The sequence below is a fragment of the Aotus nancymaae genome, unplaced genomic scaffold (genome assembly GCF_030222135.1).
Source record: "Aotus nancymaae isolate 86718 unplaced genomic scaffold, 86718_ANA_hifiasm-v0.15.2.pri h1tg000049l, whole genome shotgun sequence".
NCBI lineage: Eukaryota > Metazoa > Chordata > Mammalia > Primates > Aotidae > Aotus > Aotus nancymaae.
In genome coordinates, this window is record NW_026988463.1 from 17,717,939 (window position 1) to 17,741,561 (window position 23,623).

Below are 23,623 nucleotides of genomic sequence, written 5' to 3' on the forward strand. Positions count from 1 at the left end.
GGATGAACCTAGAAACCATCATTCTCAGCAAACTGACACAAGAACAGAAAATCCAACACCGCATATTCTCACTCATAGACGGGCGTTGAACAATGAAAACAGAGGGACACAGGGAGGAGAGCATCATACACTGAGGTCTGTGAGGGGTGAAATAGGGGAGGGACAGTAGGGGGTAGGGAGTTGGGGAGGGATAACATGGAGAGAAATGCCAGATATAGGTGATGGGGATGGAGGCAGCAAACCACATTGCCATGTATGTACCTATGCAACAATCCTGCATGTTCTTTACATGTACCACAAAACCTAAAATGCAATTAAAAAAAAAAAAAATATATATATATATATATATATAAAGAAGCAAAGTATTGTGGATATTAGTTGTCCCTCAGTATCCACAGGGGATTTGTTCCGAGATTCTCTATGGTTACCGAAATTCATGTATGCCCAAGTCTTTTTATAAAAACTATCATACTATGTGCATATAACCTATGCACATCCTCTTACGGTATCCTTTAAATCATCTCTAGACCACTCATAATACCTAATACAATGTATATGCTATATAAATAGTTGCTATACTGTCTTTTTATTGTTGTATTTTTTTAATTTTTATACTTTTTTTTTTTTTTAATTTTGATCCATGGTTTGAGTATTTTTGATCCATGGTAGATGTGGAACCCACAGATACAAAAGGCTCACTGTGCTGGCTTCATTTTTGTTACTCATGCATCAGAATCAGTCAGCTTCTTCAGGGCAGTCTTCTCTCAATTCCCAGCAGTTTCTACAGCAGGGCTTTTGGTGACAGACATGGCTTTTATGGTTGGCTCTGTCATTCAAAGTAGTTGTTAATTTTAAGCAAATTACAGTTAAGTAACTCTCTGATCTCTGGTTTTCTTATCTGTAAAATTAAACTAATAATAATGTCTACCTTACAAGGTTGTTGTGTTAATAAAATGAGACAATGCAAAAAAAAAAAAAAATTAGCCAGGCATGATGGTACACACCTGTAATCCCAGCTACTTGGGAGTTTGAGGCATGAGAATTGCTTGAATCTGGGAGGTGGAGGCTGCAGTGAGCCAAGATTGTGCTGCTGCACTCCAGCCTGGGTGACAGAGCACCCTGTCTCAATCAACCAATATATAAAATAAAATAAAATAAAATATGCCAAGGAGAAAGTGTAAACCACAGGCCTCTTCCCAAGCTCTCCCTTGAGCCCAGGCAGCATTTTTAGAAGCAAGCCAGAAAAGGAATAACCCCACAAGAGAGCTGAATGTTTAAACCAGCTGAATATTTACCTGAAAAAGATTGTTTTATGGGAGGAAAAATGGAACCACTCAAAACTTTAAGAGACCGAGACATCTCTAATTGGCAAGTTTAGCTATTTTCCTTGCTCCTCAGCGGGACAGGGACTTCTCAGGAAATTTGATTTGGTTAGATCAGCACATTGCAATAGAATTATAATGCAAGCCACATATATACTTTCAAATTTTCTAGTTGCCACATTTAAAAAAGCAAAAGCTGGCCAGGCATGGTGGCTCACGCCTGTAATTCTAACACTTTGGGAAGCCAAGGTGGATAGATCACTTGAGATCAGGAGTTCCAGACCAGCCTGGCCAACATGGTGAAACCCTGTCTCTACTAAAAATACAAAAATTAGCCAGGCATGGTGGTGTGCACCTGTAATCCCAGCTACTCAGGAGGCTGAGGCAGGAGAATCACTTAAACCTGAGATGCAGAGGTTGCAGATTGTGCCGGGATCATGCCCTTGCATTCCAGCCTAGGCAACAGAGCGAGACCCATCTCTAAATAAATAAATAAATACAATAAAAAAGCAAAAACTACAGGACCCAGCAATCCTGCTCCTAGATACATACCCAAGAGAAATCAAAACACATATCCACACTAAAACTTGTACATGCATGTTCACATCAGGACTATTCCTCAGAGTCAAAAAGAGAAAATAAACCAAATGTTCATCAACAAAATGTAGCATATAATAGAATATTATTCAGCAGTCAAAAAGAATAAAGTACCTACATATGCTACAATAGGGATGAACCTTGAAAACATTATGCTAAATGAGAGAGAACAGATGCCAAAGAACAAATATTACAATATATTATTACATATCTGTGAAATGTTCAGAACAGGCAAATCCATGAAGATGAAGATTAGTGTTTGCTTAAGGCTGGAAGTGTTGGGGAAAAATGAGAACTGAGCAGGGTATGGGGTTTTTTGGGGAGATGATAATAATGTTCTAAAATTGATTGCAGTGATAATTACACAACTCTTCAAATATACTAAAAATGATCAAATTATACATTTTCAATGGTATGTGAATATCTCAATGGAACTATAATTTTGAAAAGCAAAATGATACATACAGCATTAATTTATAATATCTTAAGTCAATGTATTTAAAACATTACTTCAACATATTATTAATAATTTTAAATTATTTTTGAGATATTTACATTCTTTTCTTAAAATGTAGTGTGCATTTTACACTTGCAATGCCTCTCAACTCAGATGCTAAATTTTCATTGGAAATACTTATTACACAGTTAGATTTCATAAAATTTACCATTGAAAGAGTAAACTCATACACACAAGTTGTTCCAAAGATATTTTAAAGTTTTCCAACAGCTGAATTGAGTCACATTAGTGAGGTATTATATAGATATAGCTGTAGATATAAATGGGTAAATATAGTTATTCAGTACAGATACATATTCGGAGTATGATATGTTAAAATTTAACTTCTACTGTAAAACTGGAGGTCATTACGTTAAGTGAAATAAGCCAGGCACAGAAAGACAAATATCACATGTTATTATTCATATGCAGGAGCTGAAAAGTTGATCTCATGGAGGTAGAGAGTAGAGTAATAGATACCCAAGACTGGGAAGAGTGTGGGAGTGGGGGTAATAAAGAGAGGTTGGTTAATGGGTACAAACATACAATTAGATTGAAAAAATCAGTGCTGAAGTTCAACAGCATGGTAGGATGACTATAGTTAACAACAATGTATTCTGTATTTCAAAATGGCTGGAAGAGAGGATTTGAGATGCTCCCAAAACATAGGAATGAGAAATGCTTAAGATAATGGATACCCTAAATACCCTAGTTTGGTCATTACACATACTAGGCATGTAACAAAATATCACATGTCCCATAAATATGTACAAATATTATGTATCCATTTAAAAAATTAATCTCTACTATATACACAACAAACAAAATTCCTCATATGGCCTCAAAGCCCTACAACCGGGCATGGTGTTATGCATCTGTCATCCCAGCTACTCAGGAGGAACCTTCTGCCCTCACCTTCCTCTCTAATCTCATATCGTATCACTCTCCTTTTTTTCCCACAATGCTCCAGCCACACTGGTCTTTCTACTCCTCATTCACTCCTGCCCCAGGGCCTTTGCACTTGCTATTCCCTCTTCCCAGAACACTTTCCACCAAGATTTTCTCATACTTGGCTCCTTCCCATCATTCCAGTCTCTGCTCAGAAGTCACCTCCTCATAGAGTTCCCTATCTTGTTCAGTGTGGCCACCACCGCTCCTCTAATCCATTATTTTATCTTTTTTGCTGTTGTTGTTGCATGTATTGCCAGTCGAGTTTATCGGACTGTCTCCTTGTGGTTACATCTGTGGCAAGAAAATTGTACAGGCATTGCTGTGACACTCTCAGTGCTTGTACGAAGAAGCATGTGATGATCAGCTTGATTACCCAGCTAAGGTGGGGCCTGCACATTTCTCCACTCTGAGGCTGCCTTACTATGAAATAACAAGTGATCTGTGGGGAAATATTTCAAGACTGGTACCATATCCTTCCCAAGAATATTCCATATTCCATCTTATTCTGTTTCCCAGGCTTAGGTACAGTGGCACAATCACAACTCACTGCAACCTCAAACTCCTGGGCTTAAGAGATCCTCCTGCCTCAGTCCCCCAAAGTCATGGGACTATAGGTACACACCATCATGCTCAGCTAATTCTTTTTTTATTTTTTTGGAGACAAGGTCTTGCTATGTTGCCCAGGCTGGTCTTGAACTCCTGGCCTCCAGAGATCCTCCTGCCTCAGCCTCCCAAAGCGCTGAGATTACAGGCACAAGTCACTGCACCCAGCAAGAATGTGAGTTTCTAAGTCTAATTCTTTCTACATTTATTAGTTGACATTCTTTAGTAAATAATCTCATTCCCATCTCTCTCCCTTGTCTTTTTTTTAAATATCGGTATAAATTCAGGGATTCCATGTGTTATTTTCCATTTATTTCATTATTAATTTTGATGCTTAGATTATCCCAGATTTGAAAAGCCCAATTCGAATATTTTGTCCCAGATTTTGAAGTAGGAGTCCCTTCAAGCTGGCTCCTATATCATTGTGACATGCCCCTGTCATTTTTTCTTATCACTCCATACATTCTGATGAAAACATATATTTTAGGTATACCTTGTACCTTTCCTGGCCCAGCCCTGAAATCAGCCCTTTCTCCAAAGAGCCCTGGTAACATTTAACGAACAATAGCATTTAAGAACCAAGATCTGAGCATTAGGAGTGCCTACTCCTACTGGTACGCCATGCATCAAGGAAACAAATGCACTCGTAACAAACAGGGCATGGGAAGTCAGGTCCACAGTCATCCAGGCAGCTGTGACATCAACAGGATTCAATATTGGAATTAAGTCTTATTCTCCAAGTGGAGAAGGCATTTGTTGATTTTAGTTGCCCAGCATTGAATCATTCTTCTGGTAACAGCACCCCTATTTCCTTTTGGGAAATTACCTCTTCCTTCTGTGAAGAGACATGGTGAACCGTAAATTCAGGTATCCTGAACCTCTCTCCATATCCAAAAGGTAGGCACTAATTTTCTAAATCAGACAGGTGCCTGATTTAGGGATAGAGTGAGACAGCTATGAGAATAAGGGGGTTTGACTACCTATCCAGAACTGACAAAGCCAAGTGCCCTTCAAGGTGAAACTGAACACCCTTTTCCAAGGTCTGTTGGCTTCTCATTTGGCACAAGGCTTTATCTCACACAGCTTAAAGCTTCCCTGTCTTTGTAGAAAAATTCTAACACAATAGAGCCCATCTTGAATTTCCTTTCCAAGGACTGGTTGTTTCTTTCATCCTTTCCACTTCATAGAATTCAGTTGTTTTGACAAATGTCTAGACGGCTAGCAATACACTTTCATCTCCTTCGAAATCCTCACAACAGATACGCTGCTTGTAAATCTGCGAGAGTTTTTTCCTGAGGAAAATCTTCTAAAACTTTGCCCATCTTGTGTCAATCCCCACAGGGTTTCTTTATTTGCCTCCTTGCTTGTTTAGTGGGAAGAAAAAAAAAAGCCTGAAATCCTAATAGTCACACCTTCAAAATGCATAAGCTCTGTCTACCTTTCATTTTTCTTTCCTTGAATTTTTCCCCCTTTAAGTCCTTGTTTTCCTTCTTCTACAGTACATGGGTGTTAGGCAAAATGGCAGATATGGGTGAAAAGATGGAAGAGAGGGAAGGGAAGGTGAGGGAGGGGAAAGGAGGGAGGGAGGAGAGCAGAGGGGAGGAAAGAAGAGAAGGAAGGAGAAAGGGAGGGAGGGAGAGAAAAATCAAAGAAAAATTCTTACACTTCCCAATGCTTCATAACGTAAAAACACAATAAAATATTTTGCATCTTTCAATGCATGGGTTTTTTGAGTCATCCAATACTCTGCCATTGGACTTGTTCATATCTAAAGGAGTTAACTATCATGCAATGCCTTGTCAGGGTCGCCCCCATGTTGGGCATCGTGTCAGGGTCACCACCTGATGGGGTCCATCCCACAGACCCCAGCTGCATGACAGATGAATATATGCACTCAGACACAAATTTCCAGTGACTGAGTGGGCTGAGTGGTCGTGAGCCACTCACAGAGAGAGATCGCAGCTACACGACACCGACTAGTTCACCCTCTGCCCATTTATTCAGTATAGATTTAATAACAGAGGCTTTAAGTCAACACACTTGTAGAGAAAGATTCAAGGCCAGGTTCCGATCCCAAAGCAAACACCATTAGAGGGTAATCTCCCTGGTCAACCTCCCCCTGAGAAAGCCATTGGCTCGAAGGTTAGTTTTAAGACCACATGAGTAAACAAGCTAGCTAGGCAACTCCTCTCATTCCTTCGCTTCTACTCTAATTTATTTAACTAAGGGGACAAGGCTGAGTGAATTCCCACAATGCCTTTGTTCTGGGGGACAGGAAGACACAGAGAGACAAAAACAATGTATGCCACTTGTCTCTCAAAATGAGTAACAGGGGATTTGAACTCAATATGAGCTTTGGGAATAAACGTGATAAACGTGGATTTTTCAGGGTTATGGGAGATACCAACAAGCAAAGTCTAAGTGCTTCTTTCCCTGCCCTGCCCTTATAAATCTGAATTTCCAGGACAAGATGGATGGAAGTTGAGTCTCAGGTGATGAGTTCAGCTATGTATGGAAAGAAATAAAACAGCATGGGGAGGAGAGGTTCTTTAAAAGTTATAATTGGTTGGCCGGCCGTGGTGGCTCACACCTGTAATCCAAGCACTTTGGAGGCCAAGGCGGGCAGATCACCTGAGGTCGGGAGTTCAAGACCAGCCTGACCAACATGGTGAAACCCTGTCTTTTTTTAAATAATAAAAAAAAAGAAAGAAAGAAAAGTCATAATTGGTTTATGTCCAACCAAGGGCCTTGCTTAATTTCCTACTCAGTATAGGCTCTTTTAGCTCATCGAACATTTACTGAGGGTTAGTGCTATCTGGGAAGGCAAAAATAATCCAGCTCTCAAGTTTTTGCTTATAAACAAGCAAGGGAAATGACCACCTATTCCCTCACCAATGTAATAGTTTACACTTGTGTTATGCAATGTTTATAACCAAGAGTATGCTACAAACTCTTCTAGGTGTACTGCCAAGTTTGGGTCCTTGTGCAAATGATATTTTTTGGTTTTTTTTCCCTACAGCTGCGGGTACTTACCGTTAGTGAGGGTTGTATGACTCTGTTGAGTTGCATGGGTCATGTGAGACTGTAGGAGGTGGAGTCTAGCTGAGACAATTAAATACAAGTGTAGCAAAACATCAAGAGTGCTGCCAGAAAACACACCAGGCTTCCTATATTATTGCTACTAAATGTGATACCTACGGCATGGATATGGCCTGGGAGTTTGAGGAAAATGCAGACTCAATCTCCAGTCCTGCCTCAGACCCAGTGAATCAGAATCTGCACTTTAACAAGGTCCGTGGTGATTTGTATGCATGTAAAAAGACAGGCAGTGGCTTCCAGTCTAGAAGCCCTTTCTCATATGGATGCATGAGACCTTCGTCAGGGCATTAAACAACCCAATTGACATCCAAGGCTCAGCCAAATGATTTGAAGATAAAATGTAATATTTGTATTACATTAATATATAATAATACAAAAAATAATATATATAAACGATAACCTCTTGTAGTGCCATCGTACAGTTTCTAACGTGGGACAGAACAGGCACGCATTCAGACAGCTGAGAGTTACAGTTTACCCAAAACTTCCCTTACATCATCCCCTTTGAGACTTGCCACAGCCCAATGAGGCAAGTGACACAGGCTCTGGTGCCACATCCACTCTACAGGTGGAGAAACTGAGGTTCTCACAGGTGAAGAACTTCCCCAAAGTCACACGACTCTAATGAGATCCCACTGGGACTTGAACACTGACTGCCTGGCCCAAGGAAAGAGAGTTATTTTATAGCTGACTCTGAACCAGTTTATTAAAAAAGACCAGGATGGTTGTTTGACTGAAAAGAAATGGGGATGGGAGGATGAAGTGGGAGGATCGCTTGAGGCTGGGAGTCCAAAACCAATCTGGGTAATATGATGAGACCCCATCTCCACAAAAAATAAAAATACAAAAAGCCAGGCATGGCGGCTTACACCTGGGGTCCCAGCTACTTGCAAGGCTGAGGTAGGAGGACTGCTTAAGCCCAGGAGTTAAAGAGTGCAGTGAGGTAGGATTGTGCCAATGCTCCAGCCTGGGCAACAGGGCAAGACCCCATCTCTGGAGGGAAAAAGCAAGGGAAAGAAATGTTCTTAGCAGCACAGTGACCTATGCTGGTAAGAAAGCAGGATTTCTCTAATGGGAAGCTGGACAAAGTAGATAAGCTGACATAATGCAGGAAGCTTCAGATACCAGATCCTGAGTGTGGAGCTCCATGAAGAATCTACCTTCACATTCATCACCTTCCTAGGTACCCAGGGGGGAGATGAAGTCATCAGACCATCCCACCGAGACCTAGAAACCATCCAGGATAACATGCCTCCCTCAAATCTAGGACAAGTGTCTCCTTTTGGCAATAATGGCGTTTTTTCTCCTCAGCAGGGTGGCTGAACTCTTTCTTTGCCTCCAGGAGGGACTGAAAAAAAAAAAACAGATTTAGGGCTTCTTGCTGATATGAACCAACTTGAACGGGAAAACCCATTGTTCAGCCTTGTTTTCTCAGCCACCTGCTAACCTGATTGTGGTACCTAGGGAGAAGTTCCCCACAGAGAAACTGAAGAGCTTTGCTTAAAGTAATCAACAGAGACCTTGGGGGCTCCTACAGACCTCAGGAGACGTTTTAGCAACTGTGCCTGGGAACGTTTTTCCTCTGGTCCTAATCATTCCTCCTCACATTGTCTGTAAAACCCTGGAGCCTGACGGGCTTCAGTAAAAGGGTCCACGGGCTTCAGTAAAAGGGTCCACGTGGATTCTGTCATCTGAGGCAAGACTGGAGGACTCACGGCAGCGTACAGGTACATCACCATTTTGTGGTGACTTGAACACTGACTGCAAGTGTAATATAGCTTCACCCTTTTCTCACCATCCTCCCGGGGCCACTAACTTCATGGGGAAGGCCAGGGTAGAAGAGCAAGCAGCAGAATTCCTGGGTTGATGCCTAATTAACTCAATATGTCACTAGCTTATTTTAGCCCATCTTCGGGGCAAATTAGAAAACAAAAGTCCCAAGGGACGTCTTGGCATTGATTACCTGACATCCAAGCACTGACAAGCTATGTTCAATGCATTATGCTACAAATAATAATAATAAGCTGGGCATAGTGGCTCACGCCTGTAATCCCAGCACTTTGGAAGGCCGAGGCGGGTGGATCACCTGAGGTCAGGGGTTCCAAACCAGACTGGCCAACATGGAAAAACCCCATCTCTACTAAAAATATTAAATTAGCCAGGCATAGTGGCACATGCCTGTAATCCTAGCTACTCAGGAGACTGAGGCAGGAGAATCGCTTGAACCTGGGAGGTGGAGGTTGCAGTGAGCCGAAATTGTGCCATTGCACCCCAGCCTGGGCAACAAAAGTGAAACTCTGTCTCGAAAACAATAATAATAATAAATATACTTTAAGAGTCCTCCTGGACTTAAAGAATTAAGGTTGGCCAGTGTCTTTCTCATACATAGAAGCAGATAATTTCTCGTCATTCCATTCCTCCCACTCACCCCAAGATCAAATCTGTCCTATGCTCATTTTTCAGAAAGCAGTGGTATCAGCAAAGCAGAAACCACTCTAGATATTTATAATAAGTTCGTTATAAAGGTTTGGAGATGGATGGAAAAGCAACTGGAAAAGTGGGTGAGTCTGGCAAACAAAAAGAAGAGGTGATAACCAGAGATCAAAAACTGCTAATGGGCTGAGTGCTGTGGCTCATGCCTATAATCCCAGTATTTTCGGGGGCCAAGGCAGGATTGCTTGAGCTCAGGAATTCAAGACCAGCCTGGGCAACATGGGACAACCCCGTTTCTGTAAAAGTAATAATAACAATGAATTTTTTAAAACAGTAAAAATAAAAAAATTTTTAAAGCTGCTAATGCTCCTAGGCTGGAACCCATGGGCCTCCACCTAACATTGTGCCATTGAAGACACTGCTGATAAATCAGTTCTGAATTTATCAGAGGGACCACCTCCACCAGGGCTAGTGCTGCTGCTAGGTGCCGCCCCTGCCTGGAATACTGGACTCTGGAATCACCCCACCTCTGTTCCTGCTACAACTACAGAAATTTCCCTTAAACATCCAGTTTGATCATGGCTGGGATACAAGCCTAGTATTGTGATTCTAGAACTCACATTCTTAATCACTACAATAGGACAAACAAAAGATTTTAATCTAAGTATAACTGATAGCTTCAAGGAGCTAAGAGTAGATAATGTATTCTATAAATAAGAACAGTCTGACATGGAAAAGAAGCACACCTAGTTGCAACATGGTGCAATTTCAAAGTGAAAACAGAGTATTCTAAAAAGTTTCCAAGAAAAAAAAAAAAAACCCTCACTAAGGGATGGAGTATGAGATCAGTATCATATTTCTCATTGGTAACATTGGATGCTAGAAGGCAACACAGGCATTTTCAAGTCCAGAGACTTTCTGAAAGAGCGTACTTTGTTGTTGTTGTTTTGGTTTGGTTTTTGAGATGGAGTCTTGCTGTCACCCAGGCTGGAGTGCAGTGGCACAATGTCAGCTCACTGCAGCCTCCACCTCCTGAGTTTAAGTGATTTTCCTGCCTCCGCCTCCCGAAAAGCTGGGATTACAGGCATGAGCTTAACCAATGCAACAGGAAAGAAAAAGAACAAATTTAAAAACAGGGTAAATAAATATTTCTCAAAAGAAAACATGCAAATGGACAAGAGGGATATGAAAAAAATATTCAACATCACTAATCACGAGGAAAATGCAAAGCAAAACCAGTAGGAAATATTTGATCCCAGTTAAAATGGCTATTACCAACGAGACAAAAAAAACATGCTGGTAAGAACATGGAGAAAGAGAAACACTAGTGCACTGCTGGCAGGAATGTAAATTAGTAAAGCCACTATGGGAAACAGTACAGAGATTTCTCAGAAAACTAACAATAGATCTACCATATAATCCAGCAATCCCACTGCTGTGTGTGTGTGTGTGTGTGTGTGTGTGTGTGTGTGTATTTTTTTTTTAAGGAAATCAATATGTAGAAGAGATACCTAAACATCCATGTTTATTGTAGCAGTAATCATGGTAGCCAGCGTATGGAATCAAACTAAGTGTTCATCAATAAATGAAGAAAGAAAATGTAGTATATATACACACAGTCATAAAAAAGAATGAAATTCTGTCATTTGCAGTAACAACAATGAAACTGGAGGACATCAGGTAAAATAAGCCAGGCATAGAAATATAAATATTGCATGTTCTCACTCATATGTAGGACCTTAAAAAGTTGATCTCATGAAAGTAGAGTAGAAGTATGGTTACCTAAGGGCAGGAGGGATGGGTGAGGGGGGCAGAGAGGTTAGTTAATGGGTACAAAAATACAGTTAGATAGAAGGGAAAAGTTCTAGAGTTCAACAGCACAGTAGGGTGACTATAGTTAACAATAATTTATAGTATATACCCAAATAGCCAGAATAGAATATTTGAAATGCTCCCAACACAAAGAAATGATAAATGTTTGACGTGATGGATATCCTAATTGCCCTGATTTGATAAGTACACATTGTATGTATGTATCAATATATCACATGTACCTCATAACTATGTACAATTATTATGCGTCAATTTTTAAAACATGGTTAATTGGAATTTGAAATATCAGGAATAAATTCAAACTTATCAATAAGCACAATAAACATAAATGGGCTAAATTTCCCTAATAAAAGACAATGCCTTTCAGTTGGGGGTGCTTCTTTTTAAAAAAACACAGTTAAATATTGTAGATAAGACTATGTAATACAACAAACAAGTCAACATAGAAACATTGAAAACAAAAATGTATATCACAAAAAGTTTAATAAAAAGAAAGCAGCAGGTGCAAAAGAAAAGTAAAAACAAATTTCCCTATAATCATTATCTGGTTGTCACTCCAGAAAGAGAAGTAGGCATAAAGTTGGTGCATGGGAGTCGGAAAGAAGTCAGTTAAGCATTTAAGAGACTAATTTTTAAATTTCATATGGTGGTGGTGGTGGTGGTGGTGGTGAGTCTGTGGGTGGTGGAACACGTCCATGGCCAGATCTAGAGAGTAGCAGCAGCCATCAATGTCTGCTATTAGTTTCCTGTGGATTTTAGATCTAACATAAAGATTGCATATGACTCATTCTGCAGGGATGACCAGAAGTGACAATCTAAAGGTCCTCACTCTGAAAGTGGATGCATCTCTGTCTTCTGAGAAACTTAGATCACAGAACATGAGCCATACATAGGCATAAAACGTGGAGGTATAAAACCTTCAGGCCTTTGTTTATGCTATTTTATATGCTTAGATGACCTCCCACTGTACTCATTTCCACCTGTCAAAATCCTCCTTATCCTTTAAGACCATCTTGTTTATGAAGCTGAACTTTACCCCTACAACCAGAGAGGTTTCCCACAGTATTCATTTTGTATCTCTCTATATATATTTACTGTGCTCTATATTATGGATTGCTTTATATTTCTGTTTATCACTTTATATAAGCTCTTTAAAGATGCATACATGTCAGCTATTGCTGTGTAACAAACAACTAACATTTCAGTTGTTTACAATGACAAACGCTTTTGAAAACTCACAGATCAGTAGGATGACTGCAATTTAACTGATCGAGGCAGGGATCAGACGGGCAGGTCTACTTATTGCTGTGGGAAACCTGCACTTAGCTGTAGGCTGTTTAAGCCACCACACCCAGCCAGGAATGAACTGTTAACATACACAACAACATAGTTATTTCACCATAAGTAAAAGAAGCCAAATGAAAAGACCACATATTGTGTGATTGTGTTTATATGAAATGCCCAGAATAGGTAAATTTATAGAGACACACAGGCCCAGGCACAACTGTCACCTAAAGCTACAGATGGGAATAGGGATTGACTGCAAATCAGCATCAGGGATCATTTTGGACACCATGGAAAATTTCTAAGAGTATGTTGTAGTGATAATACCACAACTTTTAAAATTTACTAAAAATCTTACCTGGGCATGGTAGCCCATGCCTATAGTCTTAGCTACTCAGCAGACTAAGGTAGGAGGATTGCTTAAGTCCAGGTGTTCAAGGCTACAGTGAGCTATGATCATGCCACTGCCCTCCAGCCTTGCCAACAGAGGAAGACCCTGTCTCTTTAAAAAATAAAGATGGATACAAGATGGCCGAATAGGAACATTCCATGCTCATGGTTAGGAAGAATCAATATTGTGAAAATGGCCATACTTCCCAAAGTAATTTATAGATTCAACACTATCCCCATCAAGCTACCTATGACCCTCTTCACAGAACTGGGAAAAAACCACCCTAAACTTCATATGGAACCAAAAGAGAGCCTGCATAGCCAAGTCAATTCTAAGCAAAAAGAACAAAGCAGGAGGCATCACACTACCTGACTTCAAACTACACTACAAGGCTACAGTAATCAAAACAGCATGGTACCAGTACCAAAAAAGTGATATAGACCAATAGAACAGAACAGAGGTCTCGGAGGGGACGCCACACATCTACAACCATCTGATCTTTGACAAAGCTCACAAAAACAAGCAATGGGGAAAGGACTCCATGTTTAATAAATGATGTTGGGAAAACTGGCTAACCATGTGCAGAAAGCAGAAACTGGACCCCTTCCTGACACCTTACACTAAAATTAACTCTAGATGGATTAAAGACTTAAACATAAGACGTAACACCATAAAAACCCTAGAAGAAAACCTAGGTAAAACCATTCAGGGCATAGGCATAGGCAAGGACTTCATGACCAAAACACCAAAAGCATTGGCAACAAAAGCCAAAATAGACAAATGGGACCTAATCAAACTCCACAGCTTCTGCACAGCAAAAGAAACAGTCATTAGAGTGAATCAGCAATCAACAGAATGGGAAAAAATTTTTGCAATCTACCCATCTGACAAAGGACTTATATCCACAATTTACAAAGAACTAAAACAGATTTACAAGAAAAAAAAAAACCATTCAAAAGTGGGCAAAGGATACGAAAAGACACTTTTCAAAAGAAGACAAACGTATGAAAAAATGCTCATCATCACTGGTCATTAGAGAAATGCAAATCAAAACTACATTGAGATACCATCTCACACCAATTTGAATGGCGATCATTAAAAAATCTGGAGACAATAGATGCTGGAGAGGATGTGGAGAAATAGGAACACTTTTACACCATTGGTGAGAGTGTAAATTAGTTCAACCATTGTGGAAGACAGTGTGGCAATTCCTCAAGGACCTAGGAATAGAAATTCCATTTGACCCAGCAATCCCATTACTGGGTATATATCCAAAGGATTATATATTGTTCTATTATAAAGACACATGCACACGTATGTTCATTGTGGCACTGTTTACAATAGCAAAGACTTGGAACCAACCCAAATGCCTATCGATGATAGACTGGACAGGGAAAATGTGGCACATATACACCATGGAATACTATGCAGCCACAAAAAACAATGAGTTCGTGTCCTTTGTAGGGACATGGATGAACCTGGAAACCACCATTCTCAGCAAACTGACATAAGAACAGAAAATCAAACAATGCATGTTCTCACTCATAGGCGAGTGTTGAACAATGAGAACACATGGACACAGGGAGGGAAGCATCATACACTGAGGTCTGTTGGGGGGAACTAGGGGAGGGACAATGTGGGGTGGGGAGTTGGGGAGGGATAACATGGAAAGAAATGCCAGATATAGGAGATGTGGATGGAGGCAGCAAACCACATTGCCATGTATGTACCTATGCAACAATCCTGCACGTTCTTCACATGTACCCCAGAACCTAAAATGCAATTATATATATATATATATATATATAAAATTAAATAAAGTAAGTGGCTCATGCCTGCAATCCCAGCATTTTGGGAGGATGAGGTGGGTGGATCACCTGAGGTCAGTAGTCTGCGACCAGTCTGGCCAACATGGCGAAACCCCATCTCTACTAAAAATACAAAAATGAGCCTGGCAAGGTAGCACATCCCTGTAGTACCAGCTACTCAGGAGGCTGAGGCAGGAGCATGGCTTGAACCGAGGAGGCAGAGGCTGCAGTGAGCCGAGAGTGTACCACTGCACTCCAGCCTGGGTGACAGAATGAGATTCCATCTCAAAAAAATAAATAAAATAAAATAAAGCTAAATAAATTTACTACAAATCATTGGGATATATATCCAAATGGACGAATTTTAATAAATTAAAGAAGCATCTGTGTTCAGAACTTGGCTCTACCACTAGTATCTATGTGCCTTGAGCAACTTATACAGTGACATAACATCAGTGAGCCTCAGTTTCTCCATCTGCAAAATGGAGATAAAACAGAGAACTGTTGAAGAGTGGATGAGATAATGCAGGTTGTGTGCACAGAACAGGGCTTGAGAGTTGTCTAAGGAGTTCTCAGGGACTCTCCAGCACCCCATGCTTTTAGGGAAATCATTTTCACCCAAGTCCCTCCCAAGTCCAAGGTCAAACCTCTGTTTTTATTTATGTTGCTAGTTCCCATATTCCCTTAGGAATATGTTGTTCTCTGCCTTGTCCCAAAATCTCTGGTGCAAGAATTTTTTTTATTTTTATTTTTATGTTTTTGAGATGGAGTCTTGCTCTGTCACCCAGGCTGTAGTGCAGTGGCAGAATCTCAGCTCACTGCAACCTCTGCTTCCTGGGTTCAAGTAATTATCCTGCCTCAGCCTCCCGAGTAGCTGGGATTACAGGCATCTGCCACCATGCCCAGCTAATTTTTTGTATTTTTAGCAGAGACAGGGTTTCACCATGTTGGCCAGGCTGGTCTTGAGCTCCCGACCTCAGGCGATTCACCCACCTCAGCCTCCCAAAGTGCTGGATTATAGGCATGGGCCAATGCACCCAGCCTCCCTGATGCAAGAATTACTCAAACTTTTTCTAGGCAAGAATAAGAGTATGCCAACTTCGTCCAATTCACAGCTCCAGAAATTGAGGCATTTCCAGGATACCGTACAGAGATGAGAGCCCCTGACCAAACACACACATTACCTTTCCACTTTGTATTTTACTTCTCTTTCTTAACCAGAATAACAACAACGACAAGAAAAAACCTTGGGTTGGCGATTCTGGGCTGCCTAGGGCTGACAGATTCTATAAGCAAGTCCGAGAAAACATCTCAGCCTTAGCAATGAACCTTCAGGGAACAAGTGGCCAGTAAGAAGGTGATTCACTTTGATGATAGCTTCCTGATGAGGGCCTGAACCACCTGGAGGGTTGGTCAATTTACCACTTCACAGAAGACTCAATAAAAGCCATAAATAAAAGGACACGTGGGTGTGAGTGCACTTCACAGTGTCAGGAGGCCCCATGACACACAGAACACAAGACTGATAATTGTGATTGGGCTCAAGGTTTATCACCTACGCAGTGAAATGTACAGACCCCATATGCCCGGGCTGCTTGTCGCCCAGTGGAAATAGATTGAGCCCATGGACAAGGGGAGCCATTTCTCAGATTCCTCAGGCCTTGGATATGCCAGTAGTGTGGGGTGAGGAATGGCTGCCTTCTCTAATAAAATAAATCTTGGTGCATCCAAGGTTGACCCTGGATAAGGACACTTCCGGGAGTACACAAGGGATGCCTCCCCTTCCAAACTGCCTGCACCTCCACCATTCAATCCCAGAGCTGAGTGCTTTAAAGTCTTCTAATCACTTTAAAATAGGTCTCATGTTGTGCTTTCATTCACTCATTTAATAACACTACTATGTTTACCAACATTAATAAAGCTGATTCGGAGTTCACTTCCTCTCCTGAAATAATACAAACTTCAAGGCATTCTGTGATAGTGAAAGTTACATGAGACAGTTGAAAAAGAAAAAAACAACTTAGCACCTGCTGGGCGCATAGTTATGCTCCATAAACTATAGCCATATAATTTCTGACTATTAAAACCTTTTCTTGGTTTTGCATGGTACTTCACACCTGTAATCTCAGGACTTTGAGAGGCCAAGGCAGGAGGATTGCTTGAACCCAGGAGTTTGAGACCATCCTAGGCAATATAGCAAGACCCCAGCTCTACTAAAAAAAAAAAAAAAAGAAAAGAAAAAGGAAAAAAAAAGCACTTTTTTTTTTTTGACACAGAGTCTCACTTTGTCACCCAGGCTGGAGTGCAGTGGTGTGATCTCAGTTTGTTGTAACCTTTGACTCCTGGGTTCAAGCAATCCTCCCACCTCGGCCTCTCAAGCAGCTGGGACTACAGGCTCACACCACCACACCTGGCTAAATTTTGTATTTTTAGTAGAAACAGAGATTCACCATGTTGGCCAGGTTGGTCTTGAACCCCTGACTTCAGGTGATCCACCCGCCTTAGCCTCCCAAAGAACTGGTATTACAGGCATGAGCCACCTTGCCCAGCCTGAAAAAAAAAAAAAAAAAACCTTTCCTCATGAAAGGATTTAAAATTCACACAGCATCATCTATAATAACAAAATGAATAGTAATAAGTATTACCATTATTTACCTCTTTTGTGCCATACGCTAAATGCTCTGTGGCCTTTCAGAGAATGTAAAGATGCTAAATATATATATCCAGAGAGTATATGGTAAATGCTAAGTATCTATATATGGCAAGATACATTAAGAAGATAGAAGTGGCTGGGCGTAGTGGCTCATGCCTATAATCCCAGCACTTTGGGAGGCCGAGGCAGGTGGGTCACAAGTTCAGGAGTTTGAGAGCAGCCTGGCCAACATGGTGAAACTGCATCTCTACTAACAATACAAAAATTAGCTGGGCATGGTGGTGGGCACCTGTAGTCCCAGCTACTTGGGAGGCTGAGGCAGGAAAATCACTTGAACCCAGGAGGTAGAGGTTGCAGTGAGCCGAGATTGCACCACTGCACTCCAGCCTGGGCTACAGAGCGAGACTCCGCCTCAAAAAAAAAAAAAAAAAGAAGAAGAACACAGAAGTGATGGGATGGGAGGTGTTATTCTTGATATGATGATCAGGAATCAGGAATGTCCCCCCAGATAAAGTAACTTTTGAGGAGAGTCCTGAATGAAGTGAACAAGAGGACCATGCAGATATCTTGGAGGAAAGACATCGGGTCAAGGAAACAGCAGGTGCAAAGGCCACAAGGTGGGATTGCCTGTAGCGTGTTTGAAAGCCGGACCTTCACCAGTATGCACGAGAAAGTGAGCAAAGCAGAGCAGGGGAGTGATGCCAGGCAAAGGTAAATTTCAGGAGCCAGCTCCTCCCAGGCCACAGTAAGGAGTTTGGATTTTATGCTAAATGTGTTGGGAAAACCAGTGAAGGGTTTTCAGCTAAGTAACATGATCCAACTTACTCCCTTTAAAGATTGGCCGAGCACGTTGGCACATACTTATAATCCCAGCACTTTGGAAGGTGGAGGCAGGAGGATTGTTTGAGCTCAGGAGTTCGAGATCAACCTGGCCAACATGGCAAAACCCCATCTTTACAAAAACAAAATAACAATAAAGAAAACAAAAACAAAAATTAGCTGTGGTTACAGCTAATCAGGAGGCTGAGGTGGGAGAATCACCTGAACTCAGAAAAGTTGAGGCTGCAGTAAGCCATGATGGTGCTACTGTACTCCAGCCTGGGTGACAGTGAGATCCTGTCTCAAAAAAAATAAAAATAAAAAAATAAAGATCACGCAGACTACTGCGTGAAGAGTGGATTATAAAAGGGTGAAGGAGGAAGCAGGGAGAGCAGTTAAGAGACTACTATAGTTGTCTAGGCAGGTGGGGGGAGCTGGGGTGGGGCGATGGGGCCCGGAGAAGAGTGGATGTATCCAGGCCATGCTACAGAGGCAGGATCAGTAGAGGCAGCCAGAGCGTTAGATGAAGGGGAAGTGTGGGGCGGGAGGGAGGAAAAGAAAAACAATGGTGACTCTCAGCCCTTTGGTGGGCCTCCTGAGAGTAGGATGGCCATTAAATGAATGACAAGGACAATAAGAAGCAGTTGAGGAAAAAATAGTAAAATAAAATATTAAGAGTCAGGACCCGGTGCGGTGGCTCACGCCTGTAATCCCAGTACTTTGGGAGGCTGAGGCAGGCAGATCACCTGAGGTCAGGAGCTCGAGACCAGCCTGGCCAACATGGAGGAACACATCTCTATTAAAAATACAAAAATTAGCCAAGCATGGTGGCACACATCTGTAATCCCAGCTACTTAAGAGGCTGAAGCAGAAGAATTGCTTGGATGAGGGAGGTGGAGGTTGCAGTGCGCTGAGATCATGCTACTGCACTCCAGCCTGGGTGACAAACCAAGACTCCATCTCAAAAAAAAAAAAAAAAAAAATGAAGAGTCAGGTAGTGAATCAAGGAGATGATAGAAAAACAAAGAGTCAGGGTCATACCATAAACCTTATGAGTCATCTATATCTCTATATGAATAATAACATCTTCTATTAATCATGGCTTTTTAATTCACAAGAAACTTTCATCTCCACTATATGATATTAGTACATTATATACTATATAATATAGTCTAGAGAAAAGTTGCTTGTATGTATAGTATATATGACATAGTATTCTATATTATATATAGTTTATATAGTGTATATGTCATAATTTGTGTTATATGGTATATCATATATACCATAGAATACTATATGATATAAAGTATATGTTATGTACACTATAAAATACAAACGATTTGTATAAAATACAAAATATGGTTTATATTTTATACAAATATATACTATATATACATATAGTGTACATATACTATAGTATAGTATCATTTTATAGTGTACTATATGGTATAGTATAAAACACTATATAGTAATCTCAAGCTGGGATTACTATACTATACTATATATAGTATATAGTGTATATGTTATGTACACCATATGTATATATAGTATACATTTATATTACACTATATAGTAAAAAAATACTATGCTAAGCTAGAGTATTTTTAACTATATAGCATAGTATTTTTACTATATACTATATAGTATAGTATTTTAGTGTAGTATATGATTATATGATCATATACTTTATATGATCATATACTTTAAAATATCATATTTTATAGTATATTATATAGTATTTTATAGTAGATTATATAGTTAAAAAATGCTATACTATACTACATAGTAAAAAATACTATTTTATAGTATACTCTAAAAATACTATATAGTATACTATGGAATATGATACTATAGTATACTATACAATATAGTATATATGTTATGTACACTATATGTATATATAGTATATATTTGTATTTTATAGTATTTATATTAGTAGCTGGGATTACAGTGTGGTGGCACATGCCTGTAATTCCAGCTACTTGGGATTACAGTTTACTAGTATATTTAATTCTCCCCACCAAAACCAACCCATAGAGTATATTTTTTCATGCTCACCTTTCCACAGATAAGGAAATTGAGGGTCTGATAGGTCAGGGACTTTGCCCAAGGTCACAAGGGTGATGAGGAACAAAGCCTGAGTTCTTCATCCACCACAGAGGGGCACCTGCCAGTTACACCAGTTCAGCTACTGGAATCCAGGTGTTGTTTCTGTTAAGCCTATGGAAAGAAATGCCCGATTTTCCTGTGACTTTTCCCTTCTGAACTGTCTTGTCTGTAGTGAAAGAGATTTCCAATTTGGGTTTCTGTGCATTGATTATGTTGCAGAGTTAAACCCTCTTCCTAGGAGGAAAAAAAAAGAAATTATTAAAACTGAGCCTGCAAAAGAAACAGCTAGCACATAGACAGCAAAGATGGAGTTGAAGCCTTCAAAGATGGAAATTATATAAATAGCAGCCTACATTCCTAAAATGTAGATTTCTCCTATCCAGGTTCTTCAAAAGCTCCAGATGCTTGAAGGAAAATACCTCTAAGTAGACGCTGGCTCTGGCTTTCTCTCATTACCTATGCAAACTCGCCCGTCAAAGCTGCACAATTCTCTTATCTTCCCCTATTCTCCATCACACGAGCTGCCTGGAGCCCACATTTCTTCACTGTGCATCTCTCTAAATTGCACACAGAGTTTCCTAAAGCACTGCCCAGCACCTTTGATCTGTTAAGATGTTGTATATTCTGTGACACTGGCTAGAACAGGGAGATGGGGAGAGAGTGAGGAAGCAAATGAAAGCAAGAGCCTGAGTCTTGTCCACAGAGACCAGGAAAATGAGCATTTGCTCAGATGAGCTAATAGAGGGTGGGCTGCACAAATGTTAAAGACGGTGCAATGCCTCTTTCTAGGAGAACATCATAGCCTCTTGGAATTGGCTTCATTCTCCCCGACCTATCCAAATAAAGAGTTACCAGCTTCTGGGAGTAAAAGAAATCAGGAACCAACACTTATTGAGTACCTACTGTATACCAAGCACAACACTTATTGAGCACCTACTATATACCAAGCATAATGCTTATTGAGCCTCTACTGTGTCCCAAGCACACATTTCCCTAACCCTTACAGCAACCCTCAGAGAGAGATAGTATTATTTCCTTCTACAGATGAGAGTAATAGGAGATTGTGGCCAGGTGCAGTGGCTCATGCCTATAATCCCAGCACTTTGGGAGGCTCAGGTGGGAGAACTGCTTGAGGCCAGGAGTTCTACACCAGCCTGGGAAACGTAGCAAGACCTCAACTCTACAAAAAAATACATAAATAATTAGCCAGGTATTGTTGCACACATTTTTAGTCCCAGATATTTGGGAGGTTGAGGTGTGAGAATGCTTGAGTCTGGAAGGTCAAGGTTGCAGTGAGCTATGATGAAGCCACAGCACTCCAGCCTGGGTGACAGCAAGACCCCATCTTTTTGGAAAAAAAAAATTGAAAATAGTAATAGGAGATGGCTCACACTGCTAAAAAGAAATACTCGAGTAATCCACTTGCATCAGCCTCCCAAAGTGCTGGGATGACAGGAGTATGAGACCAGACTGGCCAACATAGCAAAACTCTGTCTTTACTAAAGATACAGAAAAAGTAGCCAGGCATGGTGGTGCATGCCTGTAATATCAGCTATTTGGGAGGCTGAGGCAGGAGAATTGCTTGAACCTGGGAGGCAGAGGTTGCAGTGAGCCAAGACCATGCCACTGCACTCCAGTCTGGGCGACAGAACAAGACTCTGTCTCACAAAAAAGAAAAAAGGAAAGAAAGCCTCAAGACTGGGTAATTTATTTTAAAAAGAAGTTTAATTGACTCACAGTTCCACATGGCTGGAGAGGCCTCAGGAAATTTACACTTATGGAGGAAAAAGAGGTAGGCACCTCTTACATGGCGGCAAGCAAGAGAGAGTGAGCAAGAGCAGGACAACTGCCCTATAAAACCATCAGATCTCACAAGTACTCAATCAGTATCACGAGAACTGCATGGGGGAAACTGCCCCCATGATTCAATTACCTCACCTGGTCTCTCCCTCCATACATGGGGATTATGGGGAATACAATTTGAGGTAAGATTCACATGGGGATGCAGGGCCAAAGCATAACATCATGCTAGCAGGGATTTTTGTCTGTCTCATTTGCCCATATCAGCAGCAAAGGGCCTAGCACCTAGTAGGTGCTCAGAAAACATTTGGTGAATTAATGAATAAGGAAACAAAGAATCACAGATGTATAGTGCATAGTATCAGTAAAGAACAAGGCATCGGAGTTGGGGTGACCTGGGTTGCAGCCCCAGCTTTGCTATTTACCTACGGTGTAATCTCTAAACTTCATCCACTAAATGAATGTAACAATGGTACCGATCTCCTGAAATCTGAGGGAGGATGAAGTGAGATAACATGGACAGAAGTATTTGGAAATGAAGCCCTCAATAAATGGTAGCTATCTTTATTATAGTTTCAACACATGGCCAAGTCCACACTTGAATTAAATTTATGTTTGATGATGATGATGATGATGGAGGAGGAGGAGGAGGAGGTAGAGAAAGAAGATTGGGATGATCTCAGGAGTAAGTATCAATGGAAAAAAGATCCTGGCTTGAGAGCATGTAGAAGACTTGTTAGTAGATGGAAACAACCCAGTTGAGGCCAGCCATGATGGCTCACACCTGTAGTCTCAGCACTTTGGGAGGCCAAGGCAGGTGGATTGCTTGAGGCCAGGAGTTTGAGACCAGCCTGATCAAGATGACAGAACCCTGTATCTACTAAAAATACAAAAAATAAAAATAAAAATTAGCCGGGTGTGATGGCACAAACCTGTAATGTCAGCTACTTGGGAGGCTGAGGCACAAGAATTGCTTGAACCCAGGAGATGGAGTTGCAGTGATCCAAGATCATGCTACTTCACTGCAGCCTGGGTAACAGAGAGAGACTCTGAAGAGAAGGAAGGAAGGAAGGAAGGAAGGAAGGAAAGAAGGGAGGGAGGGAAGGAAAGAAAGAAAGAGAAAGAGAGAAAGAAAAAATAAAGGAATGAAGGAGAGAGAGAGGGAGGGAGGAAAAAAGGAGGGAAGGAAGGAAGAGAGGAAGGGAGGGAGAAAGAAGAAAGGAAAGAGAAAGAGAATTTAAAAAGGAAAGAAAGAGAAAAAAGAAAGAGAAAGGAAAGAAGGAAGGAGGAAAGAAAGAGAGGGAGGCAGGGAAGGAAGGAGGGAGGGAAGGAAGGAAGGAGGGAGGGAGGGAGGGAAGGAAGGAAGGAGGGAAGGAAGGAAGCTAGTCAGTGCCCAATATATTCTGATTGAATTCTATCAGTCTC